Source organism: Marmota marmota, unplaced genomic scaffold (genome assembly GCF_001458135.2).
Source record: "Marmota marmota marmota unplaced genomic scaffold, marMar, whole genome shotgun sequence".
NCBI classification, from domain to species: Eukaryota; Metazoa; Chordata; class Mammalia; order Rodentia; family Sciuridae; genus Marmota; species Marmota marmota.
In genome coordinates, this window is record NW_026000222.1 from 1,778,497 (window position 1) to 1,788,644 (window position 10,148).

A 10,148-nucleotide genomic window follows, 5' to 3' on the forward strand; every position below is an offset into this window, starting at 1 on the left:
AGCGGGCCCTGCCACCGCCAGGCGCCCGAGCCCGGCCCGCGTGGGTGCCGCGATCCGCCACTCGGACCCGCAAGGCTCGCGGCGAACCACAGGTGGCTTTTGCCTGTGGCAAACAATCCTGCCCTTTTCCTTCCAGCCGCTGCGGTCCAGTGTAGGCGAGGGGCGCGCGATGACCTCCAGAAAACGTGCACTTGGTGGGCTCCTTCCCCCCACGAGTTAGTGAAAGTCGGGCCACACGAGCAGTTTTGGAGCAGAATCACCCAAATCCCGTGCGCCCTTGCCACAGGTACCCCCCACCCCAGGGCCGAGCGCTTAGGGGAGGCTCCCTGGGTCTCCACTCTGGCTCTCTACTCTGGCTCTCCACTGGCTCCCCCCCACCGAGAGATGGTGCCTGATTCTTGGATCTGAGCTTCCTGGGGCGGATTTAAAGCACATTTCCTGGACCATGAATTCGCAGGCAGGAGCCCAGGTCCCCAGCTCTGCTAGTAAGGGCAAGGCAAATGGCAGCGGTGGGTGCAGTGAGCTGCAGAAGCAGAGGCGCTAAGGTTGGGCAGCCTCAGGTGAGCCAGGCCAACCCGGGCTCCCTGACCGGGCAGTGGACCCTGAGACCCAGAGCAGGAGAGGAGGCTGTTCCAAGCCTCTTTAGCCAGGGACCCTGCACCCAGCTTCCCAATGGGGGGCATCACCTTTGGTTAAGAAGCTTTGGAGAAACCAGCCCCTAGACTTCCACCTCGGCCTCTAGTCCTGGTACAGAGCCCCTCCCTAAAGACCAGGCAGGCGGGAACAGGGCCTCCCTCCCTGGCTGGGTCTGTGTGAGGAGCACTCACTTCTGCCATTTACGCACTTTCTAGCTGACTCTTCTGGTTCTCAGGAGTTCCTCTAAGTGCTGGTAGGCAGACATATTGGGTCCTGTGCCCTTGGATCTTATTGGAAGTGACCAGACTGCTCCCCAGTCCACCCAGAACCTTTACCTCTCACCCACGGTATAACTGTCCAGTTCTGCACTTTACTGGCTGACGTCGGAGATTATCTCTTATTTTGTTTCAGCTTACTTTATCTATCTAAATGGGTATGGAATAGTATTTCAGGGCTGTTTGGTGCTAATTAAAAATTATATGTTGTGACTATGTGGGCAACGGGCTAAATACTTGTCCTAGCAAAATTTAGGTTTGAGTCCTGATCTCAGGACCCTCCAGCTGTGTGGCTTTGGACAGTCACTTAACATCTCTGAGCTCAGTTTTCTTGTCTGTAAAATGGTGATAATACGGATTCCCTCAGGGTTGCCGTGACAGTTCAAGGAGCAGGCTATGGGCACCCAGGAAGCCTGGGGGAGCAGGGTGCTGTTGTTGCTAGGAGGTGGAGGATTCCTCCAGGGGTGCCCAGCCTCAGCCTGCTCCCCAGGCCCTGTTGAGATAAAGGCTTCCGTCTTTCTCAGTTCACTCTGCATTTCCTTCCTTCCATTTCATCTCCAACCTTTTTGGCTGATGCGACAGCCTTTCCTCACACAGCCGTGGATTGCAACTGAGATCACATTGGGAAGTGGCAATCAGTTCCAAGCAAGTACTGGCCAGCGCCTTCCACCCACGGGCAGTGTGCACGCTCCCCCCTTGCAGTCCCCATCCCGCCCCACCTCCAAAGACCCTCCCTCATCCCCTCTGGTCAGAAGAACCCCAGCGTGGCGGGCCCCATTCTCTGGAATGCAGATCTGAGGGGCACTTGTGCAATCTGGAAATCCTTCTCCCATAAAACAGGGCTGGCAGTATTGATCTCATTCTGGAGGAAACTCTCAGGGCTGTAAACCCGGAACCACCCAGCAACCGGAAAACAGTCGGGAGCAAGAAAAACTACGCCCCACTCAGGGCTCCGCAGGCTCCGCGCCTGGGCCAGGTGACGGCCTGGCGGCAGCACCTCACACAGGTGATGGGGACTACAGTCTCCTTTCCTAGGCCCAGATGGACCCACCTGGCTGGGAAAAGTGCCCCCAGTGGATGGCGACGCAGAGGACGTATGCCTAGCTGCCGGGGTCCCCACCGCGCCTCTCTGGCCTCAGCTTTCTGGACGCAGCCCCAGAGAGGCTTCCTAGCTTTTCTATGTAAAGTCCCCTGCTCAAAGAACTTAGCCACCGTCTGCAGTCACCCAAGGCCTTTCTGTCTGCACTGTGTCTACCACAAGGAGGCGGATTCCAGGCAGGACCTCCTGCAGTGTGGTGTTGACACTCATTCCACCACCAGGCAAATCTGGGCTGGCTGTGAGGAGGGCAGAGGTGGCACAGTGTGACTTCAAATAGTAACTCATGAGCAGTGACAGCCTCTACCTCGCGCTCCTGGGACACTTGAACTTAGAAGAGTCCTCATGGTGAAAGGAAGCCCAAGCAGCCATGGACAGGCCCACAGGGAGAGAAGGCAGCTCCAGCCGACAGCTGGATGCACCAAGTATGGGCACTGCCTTGGGCAGTCCTCCAGCCCCGGCCAGCACTCCAGCTCAGCCACGAAGCAGCCCCCACCACACCTGTCACAACTGAAGTTTCTGAACAAAATAAATGTTTGTTGTGGCTTTAAGCCAGGGATCGCAAACTGCAGCCTGGACAGCAGATCGGGCCCCTGCCTGTGTGTACCACTGAAGCTTGGCTGGAGCGTGGCTATGCCCTTCTCACGGCTGTGGGTCTCACTCTGACAGCAGAGGTGACCGTTGAGAGGGGCCATAGAGCCATAGGCCCAATCACTTACCTACTTACCTCTTGCTCTTTTCGGAGAGCATTTGGAAGCCCTGTATGCTGGTCTGCCAGGGCTGCCGCCGCACCTCCACAAAGCCGGGTTTGGACGGCAGACATTCACTGCCCACGGTTCTGGGGCCTGGAAGTCCAGGTCAGCGTCCCAGCTGGCTGGGTTTCTGGTACGCACCCTTCTCCTGGCTGGCAGGTGCATCAGGACCAAGTCTCCCTTCCTAGCCCCTCAGCCTCTCCTCTGCCAGGCTGCCCTAGGTCTCTGTCCTCCGGGACCGGCTCTCTGTGCTCCAACCACTGTGTGCTCTCTCCATCCTGACTGCCCCTTGCCTGATTCCTGACTCCTGGAAGAGGCTCGGCCGGGGTCAGCTGGGGCCAGGCCTCCACTCCTGGTGCAGCCAGCTGTGGTCCAGGCGTGGGGTCCCACTGTGACAGCAGGACAGCGGGAGGAGGACAGGATCAGCTTTTCTAGTGCCAGGAGAGGAAGCTCACTCTGAGCCAAGAGTCGGGACGTGTGTTCTGTCGATGGGACAGATGGTTTGAAACTGAGAGTGAAAAAGCTTTGGGAAACGGGAGGCTGATTTCACTTCTTACTTATCGAGAACTAGAACCTTCCAGAATCCCAGAGAGCACTGTCATCAGGCATTCAATTTCAAGATGAAGATGGTGAAAAGAGAAGTGGAGGGAGGGAGGAAGAGGAAGAGGAAGACAATGTAGAAGAGATTTGGAGCAAGAAGGAAAGGCTGTGATGGTGGTGAAGGGAATGGCAATGACGGTGACAACGATGACGGTTGTGATGATGGTGATGGTGATGACAGATGTGATGATGGTCATGGTCATGTCATGGGATGATGATGAGATGGTGATGGTGGTGAGGATGATGATGGTGGTGATGATGATGATGGTGACAGTGATGATGATGGTGGTGACGGTGGTGATGGAGATGGAGATGGTGATATTGACGGTGATGATGGTGGTGATGGTGGTGATGGTGATATTGACGGTGATGATGGTGATGGTGATGGTGATGGTGGTGATGGTGATGATGATGGTGATGGTGGTGATGGTGATGATGATGGTGATGGTGGTGATGGTGATGATGATGGTGATGGTGATGATGATGGTGGTGACGGTGGTGATGATGGTGATCGTGATAGTGATGATGATGATGGTGATGATGGCAATGATAATAAGGAAGGTGAAATGGTGATAATCATGACAATGATATGATGATGGTGATGACAACGACGACAATGGTAAAGAATCGTGTCTCTGTGCTGGCTGGACTGAGCACTTAACACTTATTATCCTACTTAATCCTAAAACAACTTTATGAGACAGGTATTATTATTATCATTGTTTTAAAAAATAGAAAACTGAGGCTTAGACAGGTCAAGTCACTTGCTCAAGGTGGAAATGCGCAGACAGTTAAGTCTAGAGCACAAGTTTTTAAAACATTTTTTAGTGGTAGGTGAACACAATACCTTTATTTTATTTTACGTGGTGCTGAGGATCGAACCCAGTGCCTCACGCATGCCAGGTGAGCGCTCTGCCACTGACCCCAACCTCAGCCAAGGTCAGAGCACATTTTTGCAGCCACTGTACTCTTCTGTCTCAAGTGTGTAGATGCCCCCTTCTGCCTTAGCTTTTCCGTGGCTGTGACTAAAGGATGGGACCACAACAGTAAGGAGGAAGGTTTATTTGAGGGCTCTCAGTTCGGAGGTCTTAGTCCACAGAAGGCCGGCTCCATTCCTCAGAGCTTGAGGTGAGGCTGAGCATCCTGGCCGGACAGTGAGGTGGAGGGAGCAGCTCACATCGTGGTGATCCCGGAGCAGGAGAGACTCCACTCTCCAGATATAAATATGTACCCAAAGCCACGCCCCTGCCCCCTCCTCCAGCCACACCCACCATGCAGTCACCACCAGTGGATCCCTGGCAAGGGTTAATCACTGACCAGGTGAGACTGTCACAAGCCATTGTTTCTCCCCTGGACCCTTGCAGCATCTCATGTGGGAGCTGGGGGACACCTCCCAGCTCAACCCTAACACCTTCCTAGGAAGTTCCAGTCGCTGTCTGTGGTCAAGCTGCACATTCGTCCAAATAGTGAATCACTATATGGTGAATGTCCACGTCATGACCACCGAGTCGGGAATCAAGTGTTGTCTGCATCCCAGACCCACCATGCCTTCCACCCACAGCCTCCTCCTCCCAGGGGAACAGTTCTCCTGCCGGTGGCTGTGCAGCCTGGGCACCGTGGTTAGCTGCACTGTTTCTGAACATGGCGTAACTAGAATCGTCCGTTATGGATGGTCTTCTGTCCAGCAACGCGGTTGAGACCCTTCTCTGTGGGTTTGCTCACTCTCTTCGCTGTGTGGTCTTCCATTGGCACATTCGTGCCAAACATCACTCTCCATGCCACTACAAGGAGACATCTGTGGCTGGGTCACCCTCCACCACCACAGTGAACACCCAAAGCAGCGGCCTCTACAGTAAGCTCACCAAGATGGAGTTCAAGGGCATGATCTACGCTGGCTCAGTTCCAGCGAGAGGCACCCTGGGCTGCATCCCGCCAGGCAGACACCCATGGGTGGGGACGAGCTTGCACAGCCAAACGGAAATCAGAGAGAGACTGGGTTCCCACAGTGCCCTCCGAGGACACGCCCCCAGTGGCTCAAGAACTTTCCACAAGACCCGCCTCTCAAAGGTCCACCACCTGGGGACCATGCCTTCAGTCACATTGGCCCTTGGGGGACACAGCACATTCAGTGTGTTTGTGTGGCCATTCACGCCTCGCCTGTGGTCTGGAAGGTGCCTGCACCTTCACCAAGGCCCTGCTGGACTCACCTGCAGCACCTCTCTCCAGGGCCCAGGCCAGGTGGGCGTCTCTCCTCAGAGCCCCCTCAGCACCCCGTTCCCTCCCCGAGCTACAGCACCTGTCACTCTTCCATGTGCTAACTTTACTCTGTGGTCCTGGGAGGACCTCTCCCCCTCGGCACCCGGCACCGTGACGGGGGCAGAGGACGCAGCCTTGCATTCTGTCTGATCGATCGTGAACGGTGAAGAGGTGAGGAAACCGCTGCCAGCTCCAGGCGCTTATTGAATCAGAGCTCATTGCGTACAGCAAAGGGCCCGACCCCGGGTGCCTTTGGGACCCTCGCCCATGGCTCCTTCTGACCTATGTTTTGACCTTGTTGGACACCAGCTGAAATCACCAGCACGGCTCTTGGGTACACAGCCTGCGGGCTCTGGGGAGAGCTACGGAGGCCTCACTCGTCCTCCTGCTCAGCACGTGGCTGTGGAGCACCCAAAGGCATCTGAGAATCACTTTGCCCACGGTGGCTTCTACTTGCTCCCCCCGATCTTCCTCCAGAGCTAGTGTGTGAGCAGACTCTAGGATGAGGTGGCCCGTGGCTTCCTGGTGCCACTTTCCCAAACCGCCTCTCCAACCCGCTCATCCCATGGGGGACCACTGGGCAGGTGGGAGGCCAGGAGAGGCTGGGGAGGCTGCGGGTTCGTCTGAGGTGCAGAAGTCAGAGGCTGGGCAAGGGCTGTGTCCAACGGTGACATAGTGACAAGGCTCCAAGGCTGGGGAGAGGCAGGCAGAAGTCACAGTCGTGGGCTGGGCCCTGGCACACCTGTGCCATCAGGGACGTGGTCCTTGGGGCTCCCTGGTCAGTGCTCCCTGGCCTCGGGGCAGTGCTCCACCTCCTGAATCTCAAGGCCCTGCCACCCCGGCGTCTGCTGAGCCCTCTGCACTCCACCCTCTCAGCCCCTGCACCCACCAGCTTGGGCTGCATTCTGCCTTCCCACGCCATGCTCCAGCCGTGGCCTCAGCTGGGTGACCCCTTCCTTCAGGAAAGCCGCTGGCCCTCCAAAGTCAGAACGGGTGCTCCTGCCCTGGGCTCTGTGGCCTGGGGCCGTCCAGATCACAGCACCTGTCTCATCCTGCAGGCCTGGCTGACCCCTGCCGGCCAAGTCCACTTGCAGCCCCACCTCAGCGTCTCTGTGCCCTGGACACTGGAGACACGGGCTGGGTGAAGAGTGGAGGGGGAGGTGGTGAGGAACCATCTAGGACACAGAGCCCGTGATGGGGGCTGGCTCCTCTTCCAGGCCTCCCCCAACGGCTCCCTCTGCCTACCCAGGCAGGAGAGCCCCTTTCCACCCCACCAGTGCCCACCTCACGCCTCCTCAGGCTGCAGTGACAGTGGTACCAGGACCCACTGCCCTTGGTGCCAGCCGCAGCCTCCTCCTCTCTTCCCAGCCGGGTGTCGGACGAGCTGTGCCCAGGCGCTGACCACCTGTTTCAGACCCTGTCGGGTCAGCCAGAGCTCTGACCCACTCACCTACCAAGGAGAGATCAGCAGATTCCCTTTTGGCCTAAATCCCTTTGAGTTTTTCACAAGTATCTTTGAGGAAAAAAGTTTTATTGAGATAAAATCCACAAACTGGACCCTTCACCCCCCTGAAGCCTGCCATTCGATGTCCTTGGTAATGTCCTCAAGCCGTGAGCTACCGTCCCGTGACCCACCTTCTCAGCACCCGGAAATCTCCCTCCCCCGCGCCACCCCAGCCCTGGGACCACCGATGGCTCTTCCCCGTGGGTCTGTGTGTCCTGGAACCCTGAGGCCTGTGGCCTTCCGGGCCTGGCTGCCCTTACTCAGGCTCTGTCTGGGGTGGGTCCAGTCGTGGTGTGTCTGCTCCCGGCCCTTCTGAGGCCTGTGCTGTCACGCGGACCGACCACGAGTTACGTGCTCATCAGGGGTGGCCGGGGTGTCTGCCCTCTGGCTGTTGCGAACCTTGTACAAGGTTTTAGATGGACCTAAACATCGACCCTCTCTGGTGTGTGCCCAGGAGAGGAGTCGCAGGGTCCTCACTTGCTGCTGCTGTGCAGCCCAGCTGGGCACGAGGCTCGCCCCTCTGCGTCCTCCTGGACACTTGCTGTCTCTGTCTTTGACGACGGCACCTGGCAAAGGCAGTGCTCCCTCCGGGCGGTTGTGCTTTGAGTCGCCCTGGCGACCAGGGGTGCTGGGCGTCGTCCCCTGGGCTTGCTGTTTGACGCGTAGCCTCTTTGGAGGACCATCTGCTCAGCCCCATCACCCACTTTACAGTCCGCGCCTCACTGTGGAGCACAGGGGTTTCCTACACGTCGGGTCCGAGTCCATGTCAGGCCCACGAGGGAAGCACCTTCTTCCTTCTGAGAGTTTTCCCTCTTTCCTTGTTTGGAGGTCCTGGGGATTGATCCCGGGGCCTTGTGCACGCAAGGCCAGTGCTTTACCAACCAAGCCCTCCCCAGCCCAGAGCTCTTTCCGTTCTTCAGTGTGTTCCCAGCACAGTGTTTGAGATAGATATATATGTATATATATATATATATATATTTTTTTTTTTTTTGGAGGGAGGGCACCAGGGATTGAACTCAGAGGCGCTTGACCACTGAGCCACACCCCAGCCTTATTTGTATTTTATTTAGAGACAGAGTCTCACTGAGTGGCTTAGGGCCTTGCTGTTGCTGAGGCTGGCTTTGAGCTTGCCATCCTCCTGCCTCAGCCTCCCGAGCCACTGGGATTGCAGGTGAGCACCACCGCTCTTGGCCAGCGTTTGATTTTGAGGTCTCTCTTTCCCTAGGTCGCTGGTTCTTCTGCTGTGTTGCCCAGGGACTGCCCAGCCTCTGCGTGGACAGTCCTGCCTGCCCTTCCCTTCTGCCCCTGCACTGCCTCCTCTCAGTCCTTGTAGGACCAAAGACCGCATGTGACAGCCATGCCCTCCAGGTGGCCTCCACACTCTGAGGATGGGGTCTGTGAGAACGAGGATGTCAGTATCATCCCACCCCACGAAGCGCCTGTGGCCAAGAGTGACCAGCTCTGAGCCAGGCCATCCTGTCCCCACTGTGGCCAGAGCTGAAAGGACAGGCGAGGGCTTCCCAGAGAAAGGGCCCATCCCAAGATGCAGGATGGCCCCCGGGAGGCTGGAGGTGGGCAGCAGAATCACAGCAGGCCTCGGGTCATCTCCAGCCTCTGGTGGCCAAAGACTGGCGTTTCCTTGAATCTCCGCCCACGTCAGCCGTGCGAGCGCCTGTCCCCCTGGAGCGGGCAGAAGCTGGCCTGCCTGGGGCCCACTAGGTTCTTGGTGCTCTGCCTCTGCCCCCAGACCCTTCACCCCAACACCAGCCCACTGAACGTCCCCTGAGAAACACGAAGCCGAGCTGGTGACCCAGACAACAGGCCTCGGCCAGCGGGGCTGAGTTAGGGCTCTGAGAAACTCAGCAGGTCAGCAGCAAGTGCCGATGCTGGTGATGGGGAGGTGGTGACGGGGAGGTGGTGACGGGGAGGTGGTGTTGGGGAGGCCGTCAGCAGAGGAATCCCTGGGTCACTGGGGGCTCCCGAATGTCCCGACTCTGCGCCTTGCGGCTGTGTGGCTATGGGCAAGTTGCTTGGCCTTTCTGAGTCAGCACTTGTCCAGTGGGAAGAAGAAATCCCCTGCTCCCTGCCCGGGTGAGGCCAGGCACACTGCCGCTGCCACTGTGGCTGCTCACCTGGTGGTGAGTGATGACAGTTGCCGTTGCCAGAGGGACATGATGTGCAGGGACCACCCTGACCCTCGCCCCATGTGGAGGCAGCCAGGAGGTGGGGGCGGAGCTGAGACAGGGAGCCTGGCCAGCCTCCCATCCTGACACCTTCGCCCCAGGGGCCAGGGCCCCCAAGACCACGGCTCTCAACTCTGCAGAACAGCGTTCACAGCGTAGGGGCTCGTGTTGTGACCAGGAGTCATCATAGAGACTGAGCCGAACAAGACGGTCACAGCAAAGGACAGGCCATCGTCCACTGTCGAGTGGCAGTGACGGCGGGCGGCAGTGGTCTGGTTCACCCAGCCATTTCTCCGATGCCACAGGAGTGTCTTACTAAGTCAGGACGAGCTGCGGTGGCCGCCCTGTGTCCCGGGCTCCTGCCACTTCATCAAGTTGCCTTCAGGAGCCCCACTCAACGGTGGCGCGTGTCTGTCCGTAACTGGGAATGACAGCAAGCGTTCGTGGGCTCACACCGTTTGTGCAATGCCACAGAGTCACCTCCTTTCTGGGCAGTGGCAGGCAGAGGTGGCAGAAGGCCCGCCAGCCCTGGGGCCCGAGTCCCAGCCACCCTGGGTGTCCTGCTTCTCTGCATGGATGTGGGCGTCAGGAGCTCTGGGACACCGACGCCAAGTCCCCACGGCGAGTCACCCAGGGCAGGGGGAGAGCCTCGCTTCCTGTTCCGATCCCTGCCCTGGGTCCCCAGCACCACATCCTGGAGTGAGGGCCTCCCGGCTGCCCGCAGGGATGCCAGCTGAGAGGCACACAGGTTCCACCTCGATGGCAGCAGAAACACCAGCAGCAAGCCGAGCGGAGGGACCCAGGCAGCAGCCTCGCAGTCAGACGGGCCCCGGGGCCACCCTGGAG